The sequence below is a fragment of the Pelophylax lessonae genome (genome assembly GCF_965119305.1).
Source record: "Pelophylax lessonae genome assembly, chromosome: 12".
NCBI lineage: Eukaryota > Metazoa > Chordata > Amphibia > Anura > Ranidae > Pelophylax > Pelophylax lessonae.
Genome location: NC_138779.1, coordinates 137147244 through 137167144, shown reverse-complemented (window position 1 = coordinate 137167144; position 19901 = coordinate 137147244). Strand labels below are relative to the sequence as shown.

At 40.7% G+C, this 19901-nt stretch overlaps 1 protein-coding gene across 1 annotated transcript in view; it reads left to right on the top strand.

The window, feature by feature from the left end:
- Positions 1 to 19901, top strand: part of SIK2 (salt inducible kinase 2) — a 151945-nt gene that overhangs the window by 57244 nt on the left and 74800 nt on the right. The window lies entirely within an intron of this gene.

The window sequence follows — 19901 nt, the reverse complement described above, 5'->3', positions numbered from 1 at the left end:
TTTCATATATGCGAGTCCTGGACTTTGAGGTTCCTGGGGCACTTATGAATATATATATATATATATATATATATATATATATATATATATATATGATACCTGCAGGTACACCTTGGTCTACACAGATCTGAAATATGAGAATGAAAATCTTGATGAGCAATAATAAATACCTTGTTATCAGTCCTCTTTGAACCTGTACACATCCTAATTTTTGCTAATGAAACTCAAATTTGTCACGTCAATTTTAATTCTTAAACCATATATGGCCATCAAAAAAAAAAAAAAAAAACTGCTGGAAGGTTTGAACTTTATTAGCTGGCCATTAATTAAGTAAAGCAGCTGTGAAAAAAAAAGATTTTATATGAGCATAGTACAGTACTATAGATGTCGTATAACAAAACAGGTTATAGCTAAATCAGAAAGCATATTGGCAAACAGTTGGCCTTCATTCCAGATCTAGTATGAGCCCCCACAACCGGTGATCAGAAGTGTGCGGTATATATTGTTGATTTAACACGGGTCTGCATTTACGTACATCACAGTAGTTCTTCCTACCACCTTATCTTTTGCTTCAGAACTTAAGGCATTGTCCGAATAAATTATTTGATTAAATGCATTGTGGATGGAATGTATTTATCAGAGCTTAAACTAAATGTCTAATGCCCTAACCTGCTTCAGAATATTGTGGCAGTGTGTATGTGTGTGTGTGTATGTATATATATATATATATATATATATATATATATATATATATATACTGTAAGTCTGATGGTGAGATGAAACACGTGGCCAATAAATATACAGGAAAGGCCACCTCCTTGCCTACTATGCATAATAGTCTGCCTAACCCTGCCTCTAATTAACATTCACATGCTCAGAAATTAAGTTTTTTATTTCTGTGTGCAGCCAATAATTTTGTTAGTTTCATATCTGCTTAGGTGTAATTAAGAGAAAAGAAAACAAGTCATACACCCATAGTTAAAGTGACATCCCCTGACCTCCTTATACTCACTCATTCTGTGTTCCCCTGCCTCTCCGTTCCTCTACAGCTCTAACTTTGTGTAAGCTCCATGTCGAATGATGTCAGAGCACACAAAGGGTTGATAATGTCACCCCCTGCCTCATGTTACAATGCCCAGGTCTAGAAAATATAACAGATCATCTCATGCTCCCCCATATACAGGTACTTCATAGTGGGCCCTAGTGATTGACTTGTTGGCCTCCATCTCGGAACACTAGTTGCCTGGTTTTGTCTGACAGCTGCTGATTACATGGTTATTCTCATTCAGATGACATATAGATCCATTTGGTTATATAGAGTCCATTAAAGTTCTTAATCCATTCTTCTAAGCCCCCACGAAGGAGCAGTTTGTTACCCAAAACGCATTGTGTGTTTTTATGTGACTATTACCAACCGTTAAAGGCACTTTGAAATCTTTTACCTTGTGCCTTGGCACCCATTTGTATACTTTGAGATGCCTCCAGATACCCATTGAAGGAGGCCTGTGTGTGTGAGAGCAGCCTCACCAGACCCATTGAGCTTGTCTGAAGATTTCTTTGCATTGGTACCTTGGAATAAGCGTTGAAATCCCAGAGCCCCTTACATTTTCTGGAGTTGCCTGGCTTTGCCTGACTTGGTGTTTGAGTCAAAGGACCATAACAAGCATGCTGTTAATGAGTGTAAGAATTCCTGATCTGTTCCAGGTTAGTGTCTTAGAGCCTGCATTAAAGCCAAAGCATTAGCAATAATAGCAGGAGAAAAAGCCTGCTCAAAAGAGCTCAGCAATGGCAGCCTCCATTCTGTCATGCTGGATTCCCTTAAAGACATTCTGTCCATGTGATGCATTGGAAAATATGCAGAAAATTGAGTGTACTCTTGATTACATCCATTTCCATTACAAGGGATAAAGGAAAGAATGGTTAAGTCCTTTAAATAAAAAGAAATGCGGTTTGTTAGACCATTCCTCATTAAAATATTATTAAACTGAGTGATTTTTCGTTTGACACATTGAGCACAATATATCAAGTTTATTTTAGTACATTTGTTAAAATTCTCATTCAGACTACCGTATTACAGCCAGATGGTATAGATGCCCCTCAATCTTACATGAGATAGACCATAATATCCCGAATGAATGTTGGAGATGCTCGCATACACCTGGCAACATGGCGCACATTTGGGGGACATGTCCCCGTATCATACCCTTTTGGGACAAAATACTGGCTCTATATGAAAAACTGGTTGGTGACAGGTTCCCCAATGAGGCCATCATAACCGTCTTGTCTATGTTGCCAGGATCTTATAAACAGATTAAAAAAAGCCTCATCCGCCACTTTCTCACCGCGGCGCGATCAGTGATTGCCAGACATTGGCATTAACCACTGGCGCCCCCTATGGCTCAATGGGCATGTGAGGTGGACAGGATTGAACATATTGAAAGAATGGTGTCTTGGGAGAATGGTAAATCAGATTCTCACACTATCATGTGGTCAGTATGGCTCAATTTTCATTTTTCCAGCGAATTTGATACTTTTTGTTTCTGACTCTCCGGGTGATCCCCCATAGGCTCCCCTCCCCCCCCCTCTTTTTTCCTTCTTTTTCTTTCTATGCTCTAACTCTTTCGGCTTTCCCTTACTAAATTTAATTTGCATATTTCCGTATATAGTCTTTATTAACACTTATGATTCCCCATCACAGTCAAACCGAGAACTTGGAATCATGCAATACACTATACTGTTTTAGCCACTATCCCGGTTATGTCGTTTATAGTTGCTGTTCATATAGATGTTCATTACCTATCTGGCATTGGTTTACTGTGTGATTCGTTGATATTGTAAGCAATGTACATTATGTAACTTTCTCTGTGCAACTGCTTGTTCTAATAAAAACAGATTCAACATAAAATTCTCATTCAGCACTTCCAATTTGCTGGTTCCTGCTCTCTGTGCTACTTCTCTAAACCTCTGGTCTTCACAGGAAAGAGTTATCAGTGGACAGTGCAGTCTGGAGCCAGCATAGACAAGGGAGGAGCAGGGGATTGCCTTGCCACCCTAGGCTACAGAGGTGTGTGTGTTTCTATTGATGCACCCAGTGTAGGGAGGCACAACTCCACTGACTGCATACAAGGGTGGCTTCATAGGATGCTGCAGGAGAAAGGAGCCACCCTGAAACAGGAAACCTGGGGCAGCGAAAATGGCACCAGCTTAAACAAGAACGTTGGCGAGGATTAACAGATAAAGAAATCTTTATACTCAGTAAATGATTAAATTGGCTTCTAAAAGTACCTGCAATTCTAAACAGGTGTGATACTTGCAGAAAGGTCTGTCAGTGTAATGGATTCCTCAGATGCGTGTTATAACCTTGCCCGTATCCGCTAATCAGGTGATGGTGTGCCGGCCTTCTGTAACTTTCTGTTGACTTGCAAATGCTGATTCACTGGAAAAGCATGCAGCCCTCTGACATCAATGCAGATTCTCACATGCTGGTGTGAATTAAGGAACAGACTTTTTGATGAGCATATGAATGATGAAAGCTCACTTCACCTCCTTTTGAAGCTGAGATGCATTTTACTGTATTTTAGCATTTAGAATTTTTTTTAATCCAAATTGCTCATTATTTGGAACATCTTGTGTCAGCCTTAGGTATTTAGTAAAATGTTTTAATCTCTTGACCCACACTGCAGGTTTACAGCCAGAGTCCTCTGAATGGTAAGCCAAATGAACCTTTGGCCCATTATCAAGTAAAACAGTTCCAGCAACCAATCAAATCTTCCCTTTCATTCTCCCATAGCAGAGACTTAACATGGGATATCAGGCTGCCGAGGCCAGTAAGAAATGTTTTTTCATAGGGACGATTATTGACAACATTCATTGGATGCGGCAGAGATTAGAACTTGTGCATTAAAAATGTGTGCTTTGAAATCCAACATGACAGCTGTAATAACCAGCATATAAATTGTTCGATTCACTCTGGTTTAGTAAGAGGTTTGAGGATCTCTAGTGGGCAAATAAAATCATTCATTGATTTGTTAATGTAATCCAGGAAACACTGCAATTGTCAGAATTTATTTGGTCGTTACCCACTAAAATCTGCTTTATATAATGTTTTCATAATGCTTTACTACTAGAGCAGGGCATTCACAATGCCTCTTTCAAGACTGGGGGGTTTATTTTGGAGCCATGTAGCTCCCCTCTCTTGTGAATTATTTCTCTTTACATGTAACGCTACCTGTGAACTGCAATGGGGATGGAATATGTGTGAATTTTGCTTTTCTGAAGGGTGTGAATGAACAAATGTAAAGCTGAACTCCAGGAATTATCCTGCTTTTAAAGTTACATTGGTCCACCTTGACTACGTCTAATCCTTCATTGCTTGCATCCAGAGGGCCACTGGGTGCACACGCATTCACGGTTCACTCTTCTGTGACTTGCTTTCTGCTTACTGAACAGAGGTGGTCACTTAGCACCTCTACCATTCAGATAATGTCTTGTATTTTTTTTTTTTTCTAGCGAATACAAGGTGTTTTCTGTTTGGACAAGGTGATGATCATGGCATCATCCATCTCTCCTGAGCCTCAATCATTAAGAGAACTCTTTGTATTCATTGACAAAATACAAGACATTCTCTCATTGGTCGAGGAGCCAAGTGAGGGACTGCGTGTGTTTGGTATACAGAAGACAAGTTGCTCGAATAGAACCCAGAAGAGACCAGCACTCACTGTATGTAGCAACCACATTACATTTTTAGTATCCCCAGCAACCCGCAGGATGGAGGAGTTATGCAGGAGTAAATGTTACCAGGCTAGACCAATGTACCTTAGTTTTTTTTTTTTTTTTTTTTTTTTTTTTTTTTTAAAGAAAAAATCAACGGAGTTCAGCTTTAACTGGCAGAATTAGGATTGGCTTGCAAAATTTCTGAGACCCCTTGCTGGCAACCAGAGAATATTACACATGGTGGAGCTTAGTGTGCCAAACCGTGCCAGGAGAAAAAAAACAAAAGCCAAGTAGGCAGTGCTCCTTTTTATTTAGTAGTATGTTATAGGTTCTTGTTTCTGCCTTCAATGGAATTTATATTAAAATTAATGACAAAGAAAACCCATATGTACTCGGTATATACATACTTAGAGGTGTTACAGCTAGTGCAGATTAGTTATGAGTAAGCTTTCTACTCCAAAAAGGTCATGTCTTAATATCCATAGGGCTATTGTCAACACTTTCCATTCATTAAACAATACATTCCCATCCTGCCTAGTAGGTAGGCAGCTAAAGTATGTCACGTTTTTCAGTGGAGGGTGACAAGTGCGGTTTGGTGTTTTATTTATACTAGCATTATAAAGGATTATAATTATTTTTAATACCTTTTAGTTAAGCATCCTTTTGTGTATTTCTGCTGATCCCTGCCCTAAATAAATTTCTCCTGATTAAATCTTTGTAAGAATAGGATTGTGTGTTACCACCATCTATGTATTTAGGTTTTATCAGTGTAAAAGGAGATATCACCCTACCTTCAGCAAATCTTTACCATTTCCACCTTGACAAGTAGTGTTGTACTGATTTGGGCCTCAGTGTGTACATTCATCAAAGGTCGCTCTTAAGCTGCCCATAGATGGATCAAAATTCAGTCGGTTTAGCAGAGACCAAATAAATTTCAATCCCTCTATGGCTGCTCCCGCTCCATTGAAAATGTCACAATCAACAAGATGCCTTAATAAAAAAAAAAGTCTATGGCCAGCCTTAAAAGGCAATATATTGTCGTCTTGAATCAGCCGAAATGTGGGCCACGGTTGGTCCTTTTGGTACCATCCAGCTTGACAAAATCCATTTCAAAACCAAAGGAGCTGGGTTGAAAACTTTTAGCCCAATAGTTGCACGCAATAGCCATATAGAAAATGGCCAATGTAGATTCCTCCATTCACCCTTTTCCACTTCTGGAGGAAGACGATCCTAAATAAAACAAGAATTACTATGGCAGTTGTATGGGAGCAGAAGGCTATAGTTAACGCTGTGCATTGGGTGGACCTGGAGTTCTGGCAATTTGACAAATCTACATTCAATAGGCAGAATACAATTCGGCCTTTCTTTGTTATATCCCTACTCACAATATTCTTGACGCAAACCTTTATATCAGGCGTTGTGACGGGTGCGTGGTGCAGATCCCCCACGGGCAAGGGGAGCCTATTTTTGGCCACCCATTGATACCTGTCCCTCCCTTTGGAGTTAACGCCTATGGGAAAAGCTGGTAAGAATCTGAGTTCAGATTGTTTACCCTTACACACTCGAAAGTAGAGGAATCCTGAAGAAGCTGGATTTTCTGCGAAACACGTAGACCTCCTTTCTCATCTCTGTGCACTGTGTAAATGTGGCACATCAAGATCTATTTATTTACTTTCTGTGCAAATTTATTCCCAAAGCACGTGTACATGATATGTTTTGAACTCCACTTTAAAGCTATTATGAAATTTTGTAATAAACTCAATACATTTTTAATTGGTTTGTTTTCATGTATTCACTATTGGAGGTATATTTAAAGTGGTTCTAATGGCTCAAGGTTTTTCACCTTCATGCATTCTATGGGGGGCCTGAGAAGAGGAGGATAGGGGTTGCTGTGTGCAAAACCACTGCACAGAGCAGGTAAGTATGACATGTTTGTTATTTAAAAAAAAATGTAAAAAGCCTTTAATATCACATTAAATCCACCCTTTTGTCCTATGGTATGTATGGAGGCTATAGTGAAGTTCCCTTCTTCTTTCTTCTAGTCAATGTTGTGGCTTTAGCCCCACTGTACAGGTAGCAATGAATCTGGGCATTTGTGAGCTATTCCTACACAACAGGAGATTTCTGTCATTTAGATTTCAAAACGATATAACTTGCTTTGCAGCCTTGCACCCAACATTTCGTTTTCAAACCGTTGATAGATTCAAAATTTAGACTGGCTGTTATGAAATACTTCATTTAAGCTTTTTAAGAAAGTGCTGTGTGTACCAACAGGCAAAACTTTTAAATTCAATCAAGGCAAGGTGCCCAAACCTTTGTCTAGTTCTTTAACGAGTTAAAAAAAAGTTTGCAATTTTTTTCCTTCTATTGGTTTTAAATGTTTTTTTTTTTTTTTTTCTTCTTCTTCTGTGAAAGTCCTACCTATTTTCAATAAAAAATATAACTAATCACTAATATAATAACTAAAATTTATAATAAAGCCTTTTTTTTCCCATTAAAGAGGAAGTAAACCCTAAAAAAAAATGAGAAAAAAAAAAACCTGTAAAGACAAAGGCATAATGAGCTAGTTTGCATCGTATACTAGCTCATTATGAAATACTTACAACGAAGCGCCCGCAGTGCCGCCTGCTCAGTGACAGGGCGGCCGACCTGTCCGGCTGCCCTGCTTCCTTGTTTGTGTCCTCCGGCCATCTGATTGGCCGGTGGCGCAATTACATCACTCCCGCGCATGCTCGCGGGAGCCACCGTTCACGGCACTGGGCTCTGAAGGAATGGCCCCATGCACTGTAAATATCTCCTAAACGGTGCATGTTTAGGAGATATTTATAGCACCTATAGGTAAGCCTTAATATAGGCTTACCTATAGGTAAATGTCAAAAAATGGGTTTACAACCACTTTAAAGAGGAAGTAAACCATCCTCTGCAACTTGTACCTAAAGGTAAGCCTATATTAAGACTTGAAAATAATAATATTGCTGCGCCAAGTGAGCATCAATCATTAGAGATAAAAATTATTTAGTGTTCAAAATAATACCACAATTCATTCCATATAATAAAATATCGAGTGAAAAATATTGAGTGAAAAATAATCAGGTGATATATAAATCAATATAGATAAATTGTCCCCAATCACAAATGAAAAAATAGTGTCAAAAATCGCGACTAAATCTTCATCCATAAACGTGATTTAAAAGTGCTGCATGCTTCACTCCAAGTGCTCCAAGTGACTAGTGACAGACTAGCAGCTCACCTCGGGGAGAGACTCCTAAGAGTCAAAACACACTGTGGATAAATCCCAATAGCCTGGTTCGCCTTCCAATCACCGCCTCCTGCTACTTTCTCCAGGTGTAAACGGCATCGGTGTGGAAATAAAAACAAAATCTAGTGCTCTCTGCTATGAAGGGCTATTTATTATGCTTAAACAATGATATCGCACTTACATTTCAATGCACTTAAAGCAGTGCGGACTGTCAGAACCTCAAACCCTGCCTCTGGTCTCCAGGAATCGGCATGATAACGTGCAGGCTCCTCCCCCGTACGCGTTGCGTCATAGACTTCGTCAGCGGGGAAGTCTGATGCATACTAGCGATGCATACTAGCTCATTGTGTTTTTCTTTCAGGTGTTTGTTTTTTTTTTAAAAAAAAATTCGGAGGTTTACAACCTCTTTAAAATAAAGATGATCTACTTACCTGCTCTGTGCATTTTTAATGCACACAGCTGTCTCTTACCTTCTATTATGGAGTCCCCCCACTGGCACACTTCGCCCCTTCTTATTATGAGTGCCGCTTGCTATGCGGCCATCAGTCCGGGAACACTCCTAAACTAGGCAGTGTGCGTCCATAGATGCACACAGCACTAAGTGCCGGGTCACACTTGTGCGATGCGGGAAGGCTGCGAATTTGCAGCCTGTTTCCTCATCACAAACGCACATCTGGCAGTTCACACTGCCATATGCAATACGCTGGGGGTGTCAATGAAATGTTAACGACACCCCCAGTTTGATCGCATATCGCAGTGCAATCTGACAGTTCGCACAGGATCGGATCGCACAAGTGTGAACCACTGTGCGATCCGATCCTGATGCGGCTGAAAAAATGCCTCCTGTGCGAGTTTTGTGCGGGTGCAGTGCGAATTTAGCCATACACAGTGTATGGCTGAATTTGCACTGCACATACGATCGCATGTAATGAAGGAGCAGTGCGCTCCGATATTACATGCAATCGCCGCACACGCGGAAGTGTGAACCGGCACTTAGTATTGTAACGGAAAAAACGTTAAGATTTTAGAACCACTTTAGAACATGACACTGCAATAATAGGTTTTGTCACTGTGGTCTAATATTTTTCGAAATCATCACTTTATTTAAAAAGATATTAAAAACAGTCATAACTTGGGTGACATTTCTTGCTAACAACAAAGTACAGGATTTCTTTTCCACATTTTAATATTGTTAAAGACTTTGCATCTAAGTTACTAAAAATTACAATACAAGAATAAAAGTTTTTTTTGTTTCCGACAACCTAATTTGTGTGGATTAGAGAGGGCTCGGTATTTCACAGCCACTGGCAGCAAATGAATTTGTGCATGAACCTGTGTGTATGGAGGATATGGGTCACAGCGGTTGAGCAGGAAGCTAATCTCCTAACTCAAGCCATATCGTTTCCAGTTGTATTTGCTACTCTGATCCTGTTACTAGTCACCCCTAAATCTTGCCCTGGCTGAAGCATGCTTCCTGTGTTCAGCGCTCGGCTTGTTACCATTGTGAACCACTAAAAGAAGTGAAAAAAAAAAAGAAGAAATAGTAACAGGAAGAACTTTCCCACTGCAAATAAAGTTTTAAAAAACTGAAAAAAAAAGTCACGTTTAATCAAAAAGATGGTGCTGAGGAGTTGTGTGCTTGTCTAAAGGAACTAGTTAAAGAGAGCATGTCACCATTTTAAAAAATGCAGGTAAAATAACAGCCAAATCAAGTATTTTAAATGCTTACATATATACAGTGTTTATAAAAAGTCTACACACCCCTGGTAAAATGTCAGGTTTTTGTAATGTAAAAAAAAATGAGACAAAAGATAAACCATTTCAGAACTTTTTCCACTTTTTAATGCAACCTATAAACTGTACAACTCAGTTGAACAACAAACTAAAATATTTTAGGTGGAGGGAAGTAAAAATAAACTAAAATAACATGGTTGCACACCCGTAAACTAAAACTTTGTTGAAGCACCTTTTGATTTTATTACAGCATTCAGTCTTTTTGGGTACGGGTCTATCGGTATGGCACATCTTAAATGGCAATATTTGCCCACTCTTCTTTGCAAAAACACTCCAAATTTGTTAGATTGGGAGGGCAACTCTTGTGCAGGGCCCTCTTTAGATCACCTCACAGATTTTCAATTGGATTCAGGTCTGGGCTCTGACTTCAGGGACGACCTGTGAAGTCGCGTGCACCACGACTTCAGCGCGACTTGCACGGACTTCATATAATGAATGTCTATGCAAGTCGCTCCGAGGTTGCCCCGAAGAAGTACAGGACCCTTTTTCTAAGTCGGAGCGACTTGTGTCGCTCCTATTAGAACGGGTCCTGTAGCACTGCATGGACCGCAGCTTTTCAGGCTGACAAGTCGCCTGACAAGTCGCGGTAGTGTGAATGGACACTTACTCTTTTTCTGGTGAAGCCATTCCTATGTTGATTTGGATGTATGCTTTGGGTTATTGTCATGCTGACAGATGAAATTCCTCTTCATGTTCAGCTTTCTAGCAAAAGCCTGAAGGTTTTGTGCCAGTATTGACTTGTATTTGGAACTGTTCATAATTCCCTCTACCTTGACTAAGGCCCCTGTTCTAGCTGAAGAATAACAGCCCCAAAGCATTAAGCTTCCCCCAACATGCTTCACAGTGGGTATGGTGTTCTTTTGGTGGTTTGCAGTGTTGTTTTTTGCTCCAGACATAACTTTTGGAATTGTGGCCAAAAAGTTCAACCTTGGTTTCATCAGACCATAACACATTTTCCCACATGCTTTTGGGAAACTTCAGATGTGTTTTTGCAAAATTTAGTCGGGCTTTAATGTTTTTCTTCAGAAAAGGCTTCCGTCTTGCCACTATACCCCATAGCCCAGACATATGAAGAATACGGGAGGTTGTTGTCCCATGTACCACACAGCCAATACTTGCCAGATATTCCTGCAGCTCCTTTAATGTCCCTGACCAGTTTTCTTCTCGTCTTTGCATCAGTTTTGGAGTGAAGTCCAGTTCTTGTCACTGTTGTGCCATATTTCCTTCACTGTGTTCCGTGGTATATCTAATGCCTTGGAAATTCTTTTGTACCCATCACCTAATACCTTTTAACAAGGAAATCCCTCTGATGCTTTGGAAGCTCTTTGCTGACCATGGCTTTTTTGAAGGGTGCAACTAAGAAAATGTCGGGAAAGATCTACTAGAACAGCTGAACTTTTAATGTTGTTAATCAGAGGCCCTTTAAATAATGGAGAGTGTGTACAGACAGTCCCTTTGAAAAAAGTAAAGTCTGCCACTAGCTGGCTCTGTCCAGAATAGTGTGTGGTGACAGCGTATTCAGGTTCTAGGTCCTTTTAGTTAGAGCCCTCCTATAGTGATATCATGGAGGAGTCCATGCCCATATATAAGCCAGATTGGAAAGAGCCTTAGAGCACTTGAGGCATTGGAACCAGATATTCCACATTGTATGGGTGTAGTCACTTTGTGCAGGGGCCCAAGGCAAGGCTGGAGGATAGGGTGATATAGTTCTGCAACCCGGGCAATCTGACTGTTCTCATCCTGTCTCTTATGGTTGTAGAGGTTAGCGTGGATTGCAAAAGGCCTTTCAGGTCAAAGTGTTCTCTGAAGTGAGTCTATCCCCGTTGAGGACCTGAGAAAAGTGTACTGGAGTTAAAGATGCAGCTGCAGTGCTTCTGTCCCTGCAACAACAAGCATAGAGTCGTAGGCTAGACATTGATAGCCTATGGCTAGCAAGAGCCCTCTTAGTGAGTAGGAATGACCCTGGGAAGGAGAGAGGCTGTAAAAGGGAATATGGCTGAAGGGGGGAAGTGTTGTGTGCTGCTTTCATATATGACTGCTGCGGATTGTCCGCTATATGTGATTGACAAAGTGCTGTCAAGTGACCCCCAGATAGTAGAACAGTGTGATATGAATGTAATTGCCATCTTACAAAATAACACCAGTACAGCAATTATACTTTTGTGTGGACATTCCTTTTTTCGGAACGTAAAGGCTAAGGACCCGCAATGTCGGGAAAATCCTCTTGTAAGGAGTGGGCACAATATTGTGGAGGTTCAGGGCTCCAAGCAGGTGGGTTGTTCTAGCAAGAAGCAGGGCAGGCACTTGTACTAGTGGGAGCTTAACATTGGTTTTTCACAAGCCCCTTACATGTTGGCAAATGTGTGTGGAGCAAGAGGGCACAGAAAGCCTGGTGAATGTTAATTCAAAGTACAAATGTTACATTTTAACATTTAAGATTAAGTGCCAAAGCTACAGTATAGCTGGCCATATTTACTGCAATGATCATTACCCCTTCTGGACCAGAAGGATTTGCCCCTTAATGACCAGGCCATATTTTGCGATTCGGCACTGCATTACTTTAACGGACAATTGCGCAGTCGTGCAACGCTGTACCTAAATAAAATTGATGCCCTTTTCTTTCCACAAATAGAGCTTTCTTTTGGTGGTATTTGATCACCTCCTGCAATTTTTTTTTTTTTTTTTTTTTTTTGTGCTATAAACAAAAAAAGTGACCATTCCGGAAAAAAAAAAGCAATATTTTTCACATTCTGCTATATAACATTCCCCAAAAAAATATAATTAAAAATCTAAATTTTTCTAACATTTCAGGCCAGTTTGTTTTCTGCTACATATTTTTGGTAAAAAAAATTGCAATAAGCGTATTTTGATTGGTTTGTGCAAAAGTTATTGCGTCCACTAACTACAGGGAAGATTTGTCATTTTTATTTTTTTTTTACTAGTAATAGTGCCGATTTGTGATTTTTTTTTTGCGTGACTGCGACATTGCGGCGGACAGATCGGAACCCCTGACTGACATTTTTGACACATTTGGGGGAACCAGTGACATTACTACAGTAATCAGTGCTAAAAAAATGCACTGTTACTGTAATAATGACACTGGCAGGGAAGGTGGTTAACTCTGTGGGTGATCAAGGGGTTAAATGTGTACCTAGGGGCGTGTTTATAACTGTGCGGGCAGGCGTGGCTTGTGAAATGATCAGAGACCTGTGTTCCTATAAAGAAGGATCACAGGAGCTCTGTGATCATTCCAAGGAGAAGAACGGTCAGCTGTGTTTACAACAGCTGACTGTTCTTCTCACTCAGCGGGGAATGATCGTGGGTGTCAGGTGGCAATCAGAGCCGCCTGCCTGCTGCATCGGCTTCCCAGCTGACGAACGGGGGCGGGAGCATGCCACCGACAGCGTGCGCTCGCCCCCTAGCTGCCTGCACGCGACCGACGTATACCTACGGCTGTTTGCGCAGGAGCGGCAGTATAACTGCAGCGGGCGGTCGTAAAGTGGTTACATTATAAAGAAGTTACTTTTCCAGCACATATACAATGCCTTACAATTGCATTCCCATAAAGATCCTTTGGAACTATATTATTATTATATATAAGAAAATTGCTGCGCTTAGGTTAAAATATAAAAATAAATGTAAAATGGGTGAAGCACAAAATGGATCACACCCCCTGACGACGTCAGCCTATGACGAAACGCGTAGGGAAGAGCCTACAAAGACGCTAGCCCACACGAGGAGACGCGGTGGCCATTTTGTTGGCGGGATACGGACGCGGACCGCGATGTAAGGGGAACTCCACTCTGCTCCATTGAATCCACTACCTTGTAAGCTGCTTTTTATTCATTTGTGTGATATTAAACTATTTGTGCATATTACGCTATGGATATATCCTTGTTTTGTTTTACTGGGGCACACTTGGAGACAATTGTTCCTGACATCTTGGAGGAGTGCTGATTGTATTCACATGTGAATGCTGAACATGGCCTTTTGTAATGAGGGTCCATGTTATCCGGTAAGAGGCAGTGTGTCTTTCAACTTGGTGGTGGTCTTGGAGTTTGGATCTTTCAACCCTTATACACATCTTTGTGGAGTTGATATTAACACCTTGTGGACTTCCCCTGTATATGGACTTGTATATTCTAGATTAGCGCTACACCCTTAATATATATATATATTATTATTATGTTTAATGCAAAATAAATCTAATGATGGTACAAAAACCTACTGTTATTAATCATCACACCTTTTTTTAATGGTGAATGTAAAATCCTGTCGCAAAATACCTGCTAGAGTAAAATGAATGTTTGTACTTGTACTCAGAACAGAATTTAGTGTTCCTCTTCTATTTATTGAAGGACACAGCAGAGATCTTGAATCTCTGACCATTGTTCTTCAGTGATTGCAGAGAAAAGGATTTTACAGTGAGTACAAAAAAAAAAAAAATCCTATTTTTGTTATTTGAATATCTTCCTAATGAAGATGTAGGAATTGCTCAGCCCAGCCTAATGTGGCTTTTCCCTGCATGCAGCTGTAAGTGAATCAAGGTGAAAGTAACTGCTTCCCTTTTGCAGCTCCCCCGATAGCTGCCTCTATCTTTCTGATGGACAGCTCGCTCGGCATTGACGTCAAGCACTGTTCATTAACATTCAGGGCATGAAATGGGTCAGATCTGACAATTAGCTGTCCCAGTCTCTCTCCTACCTTCCCGTTATCGGCGGCGTCTTCCCACCCAATCATCCGCTACCTCTACATTACCATAATCACAAAGGAGAAAACAGCACAGAATGCTGGTAATTAGGCTTCTAATAATTAATCCTACATGTCCTACGCAGCTATCCAAAGCGCTAACTTTCCATGGATCATGTATACCTATGCTAATTAGGCATATAAGAGCTGGATTAACCATATGGGTTCTGGTTACAGATTTTATTTTTTACTTCCTAAATCTAAGCACATACACATAATATTGCACAAGTAGGGCATTTTGGCAAACATTTTTTATTGTCCTATATTAACTTTTTTTTTTCCCCTAATAATAAAAATTTAAATTAAACCACACGGACCTGATCCCTTTTTTTTTTTTTTTTTTTTTTTTTTTTTTTTTTTTAGTGTGTGGCATTGAATCAACTGTATTCTCCTACACTCACTGAAAACAGGACATTTATATTACCCATTACATTGTTTTGCTGGAAGTCATAAAGAATTGAACAATCATGACATTGCATTACTTCTTGAGATCGTGGCAGGTCCCTGGGACCAATTAAGTAAAGTCAAATTGCCAAGTGTTGTGTTCAGTGGGATTGATGGTGAGGACCCCAGTGCCCTCCAGCAGGGTATGATTAAGGGCACAATATAGAGCAAAATACAACGCTTGGCATACAGTCTGCCAGTGCCAGCTCATTCCCTATGTCTAAAGTTAACGCAATGAACCCCTTATCCCAGGGGCTTATAGGCAGTATTTGCTGCTGCTGACTTTTTATTTATTTTTTTTGGGGGGGGGGGGGGTACTGGAGTTCCTCTTTAACCACTTCCGCACTGCTCACTAGAGCTGTACTGCGGCAAAGTGGCTCGATAACGTCTGGCGACGTAGACCTACGTCACCAGACATTCCCCTCTCTCAGCGCTCGCTCCCGCTGTATTCAGTCACAGCGGGAGACGGGCCAGGGGAGGAGCGGCGGCGGTCGCCGCTGCTCTTCCCCGGTCGTCGGTGAATCGAGTGTGGAGATCCGCCTGCTTGTGTAAACACAAGCGGGTGGATCTCCTAAGTGACATTCAGGGACAGATTGCAGGATTCATCATAGCTGAACCTGCGATCTGTCCTTGTGTCACATAGTCCCCTCCCCCCACACACGTCAGTAAGCACCAGGCATACATTAACCCCTTGATCACCAATAAAAATTAACCCCTTCCCTGCCAGTGTCATTTTTACAGTAACCGTGCACATATATAGCACTGATTACTGTGGTAATGTCACTGGTACCCCCAAAAGTGTAAAAAATGTCAGTCAAGGATCCGATCTGTCCACCGCAATGTCGCAGTCCCGCAAAAAAATCGCAGATCGCCGCCATTACTCGTTAAAAAAAAAAAAAAAAAACACCAAAAATTACATAAATCTTTCCCTTAGTTAGTAAACGCAATAACTTTTGCGCAAACCAATCAAAATATGCTTATTGTGATTTTTTTTTTACCAAACAAATTGGCCAAAAATGTTAATGTGAAAAATATTATTTTTTAAAAATTTACACTTTTTTTGTTTATAGCACAAAAAGTAAAAATCGCACAGGTGATCAAATACCACCAAAAGAAAGCTCTGTTTGTGGGAAAAAAGGACGTAAATTTAGTTTGGGTATGGCGTCGCATGACCGCGCAATTGTCGATTTTGCCGAATCGCAAAAAGTGGCCTGGACGTAAGACAGCAAAATCCTCCGGTGGTAAAGTGGTTAAACATGATGAGCAGACATCAGGGGAGAGGATGGACCAAAGCTCAACCTTACTTTCTCAGTCTTTTGGAAGATCCTCTCAGGCATCTAAAGGTCTTCCACTTCTTTACTGGTAGTTTGGATGCTAAGGGTTTCTCAACGAGGGTTCCATGGAACTCTGGGGTTCCTCCAGAGGTTGCTTAGGGGTTTATTAAGCAATAGACCATTTATGCCTCTCAGAAGTTCCTACTCACATCATTCATATTTTAGGCTATCTGTAAGGGGATAATTCTTCCCAATGACCACAAATGTAAAGCGCATTCTTCCCACAGACCATCACAGTGATGTACCATGAGTTGTAGATATAGTCATTTTTAGCAGGGATTCCCTGAGACCGGAAAGTTTTTTTATTTTAGGGGTTCCCCTGTGTTGAAAAGGTAAAGAGAGGCTGCTTTAGATAAACCCCCAAATTTCAAAGAAATAATCAAGCTGTCTGAAGATAGTTTTTGAACAGCCATGCGTATACACTGGGCTATGCACATCGGGAGGGGACCCACGAATGGAAAGATGTTAGAATTCAAAACGTTTGGAGTTTAGGGCTCTGCCCATGACCACTGAATCCACTCCTCTAATTTCTGCTTGCTTTGGGTGACCATTACCATATCCATGCTTACAGTGAAATAATCCATCCCTGTACTCTGAGGAATTTGAAATTAATATTCCTTTATCCAAGATGAGACGCGTCTTGAAATCTTGAAGAATGATGACATGCATTTCCGAAGGTTATGTATCCTCATTATCTCCTGAGTGTTAACTGCTACATTAGCCATTTTCTTCATATATTCTTAGATGATGACATAGTTTGATTACCAGGCCATGTATGCCTCAGTACATCAATATATTGATAACTGTTACCTGATTGGTTTCTTTGAATATTGCGTGTCAGATTAATAGAATACAAAATGAAAGGTAGGTAAATGTGAGGAATGCTCTCTTGAAAATGGAAGCATTTTGGAGAGGGTTCTTTGCTTTCTGCTCCAACTTATCAATTGATCCATATTGTGTATATAAAAGCACTTAAAGGGCAATTCCTATTTTGTTAAAAAAAAAAAAAAATATATATATATATATATATATATATATATATATATATATATATATATATATATATATATATATATATATATATATATATATATAGCATATAAAAATTTAAACAAGTCATTTTGTAATTGTATTGTTCTTGAAAAGACCTCTTCATTTTAATTTAAAGCTGCCATCCTCAAAATTTAGTGCAATATGTAAACCGTTGGTAGCTATAACACCCCCCAGAAATGTCATTTCCTGCTTACCTGATTGGCTGACTGATTTTTCTCAAATTGTTGCACAAGATACCAGTAAAACCTTAGGCATCCTCTGCAATAGGAATTTTAGGGAATAGGTATTTGGTGGGATACTCCCTATTGATGATTTTTAAAGGGATGCAGACACTGCGACTTTCCTCATTATAAGGTCTCATTCACACGGCATACTGATTCTTAAACTGATGTGAAGGGGCCGTCTTCACCCACTCAAGATGCACAGGTGATTCATGTAGATCAGTTATGTCCAAACTAAGGCCATCCAGCTGTTCAGGTACTGCAATTCCCATCATGCCTAGGTATGTCTGTGAATGTCAGAGATTTACAATGCCTCATGGGTATTGTAGTTCCTGAACAGCTGGAGGGCCATAGTTTGAACACCCCTGATGTAGATCAATGCAGGCAGCCTGTTCAGATCAATGACATGGGGTTGGCTGCAAGGTCCTGCATGAATCTCTATGTGCATCCTAGGGTTTACATCAATGCAAATCCAATGCACAGCTCAGGATGCAGTCTAATCTTCTCAGAGACTGCAGTACTATCATTAAAATGCTTTTGGCTACTGCTTTTTAAGAAGCACAGAGCCGTTTTTGTTAAGCAGGTATCCAGCATTTAGAGCGATTTCCTAGACTGAGATGACTGTATAAACTCCGTGCCGATGCAGAAATTGGCTTTGTTCACAAATGTCTAACGCAGATCAGCCTCCTGCTGCTGCCTTTCACTTACTTGCTATAAAGTTCCAATGTTTCAATCTGATTAGTGGTGGAGAGGAGAATGTGGAAAAGCTTCCTGTTGCCTGTAGCAGACTGAAAGCCTTCATCTCAGCCCAGAAAAAATTACTTACCTGGTGCTCAGAGACTGCATTTTAATGATAAAAGGTACACCTTTTTGGAAAAATACTGTTGCTATATTTTATAAGGCCCCTTTACATGGGCGCCTCTGTGAAGCAGGATCTGCTTGCTCAGCGGGGGATCTCTCTGCTGATCCCTGCTGAGCAGGCGCATGACAGGTCCTTGTCCACTTTGCTACGCAGACAGACACAGCCCGCTCTAGTCTATGGGGCAATCAAATAGAAATGGACTGCAGACACACACAGCCCGCTCTAGTCTATGGGGCAATTAGATAGAAATGGACTGCAGACACAGCCCGCTCTAGTCTATGGGGCAGTCAAATAGAAATGGACTACAGAAACAGCCCGCTCTAGTCTATGGGGCAATTGGATGGAAATGGACTGCAGACACACACAGCCCGCTCTAGTCTACGGGGCAATCTAATAGAAATGGACTACAGACACAGCCCGCTCTAGTCTATGGGGCAATCAGATTGAAATGGACTGCCTGTCCATTTTATCATCCGATCCAATCAACCAGACAAATGGGGAATAGGTCCCCATCCGTGGATTTTTAATCGGATCGCATGGTCTGCTTACATACTCCACTCCATAGAAGAGACTGGAGGGTCTGATCAGGTTCGCCTAAAAACTGACAAGCAGACCTGATTGGATTGCCCATAATGAAAGGGGCCTGACATGTCAGCAATCTATAGATGGAAATTTGGAAAGTTACAGAAATGTCCACTTTAATGAAAAAAAGCTTCCTTTAGGTTCGTGCAAATATTAAAGCGCTAAGTGTGCAGCCCAGCAGTCAGACTTTTGGTCATGTATGAATACTTCCATGCCTAATTAGATTTGTGCTTGGTAGACTTTGAATGCGTTTCATTAGGACTTTTCTGCGAGTTCTCACTCAGGCATAGAATGGGGAAGAAGGGGGGGGGGGGGGGGTGCACAGACGTGACTATATAGCTCACTCTGTAGTTTGTTGACTGTTCCTGGGCTGACCTCCATATCTGATGTAATGACTTGGAGCAGTTACAGCTGCATTCATGTGAGACTGCTAACCACATGTCCTATGGTTAATCTTGTGACTGCTGGCAGGTCAGCAGCCTAATGTAAACAGCTCACCTACCTCATGTGAAATCTCTGCCATTCAAGCTAACATAGACGCAGCCATTGTGCTCAAAGGCTTTGAAAACTTCAAGTTGCAACAGCAAGTAAGATCATTTCTTCCTAAAAACGCATACACAGCGCAGGAAGCAATGACTTTGCATTTTGATGTTACTGTTTGACATATATTACAGGAACAAACTTCAACAGGTAACTAGAGCTTGATTTAAAATGTATGTATGGCAAACAAAAAAAAACACATGTAGTATACCTCTGCATTACAAGTAAGTTCCCCCATGCTTTTTTACTTAAAAGATTGTAAGAACCGAAAAATACTTACTGATCTGCCAAAAAAATTCACTTTGCTCATACTTTCCCATTTTGGGCTGAGAATGCAAAGCATTTTTTGG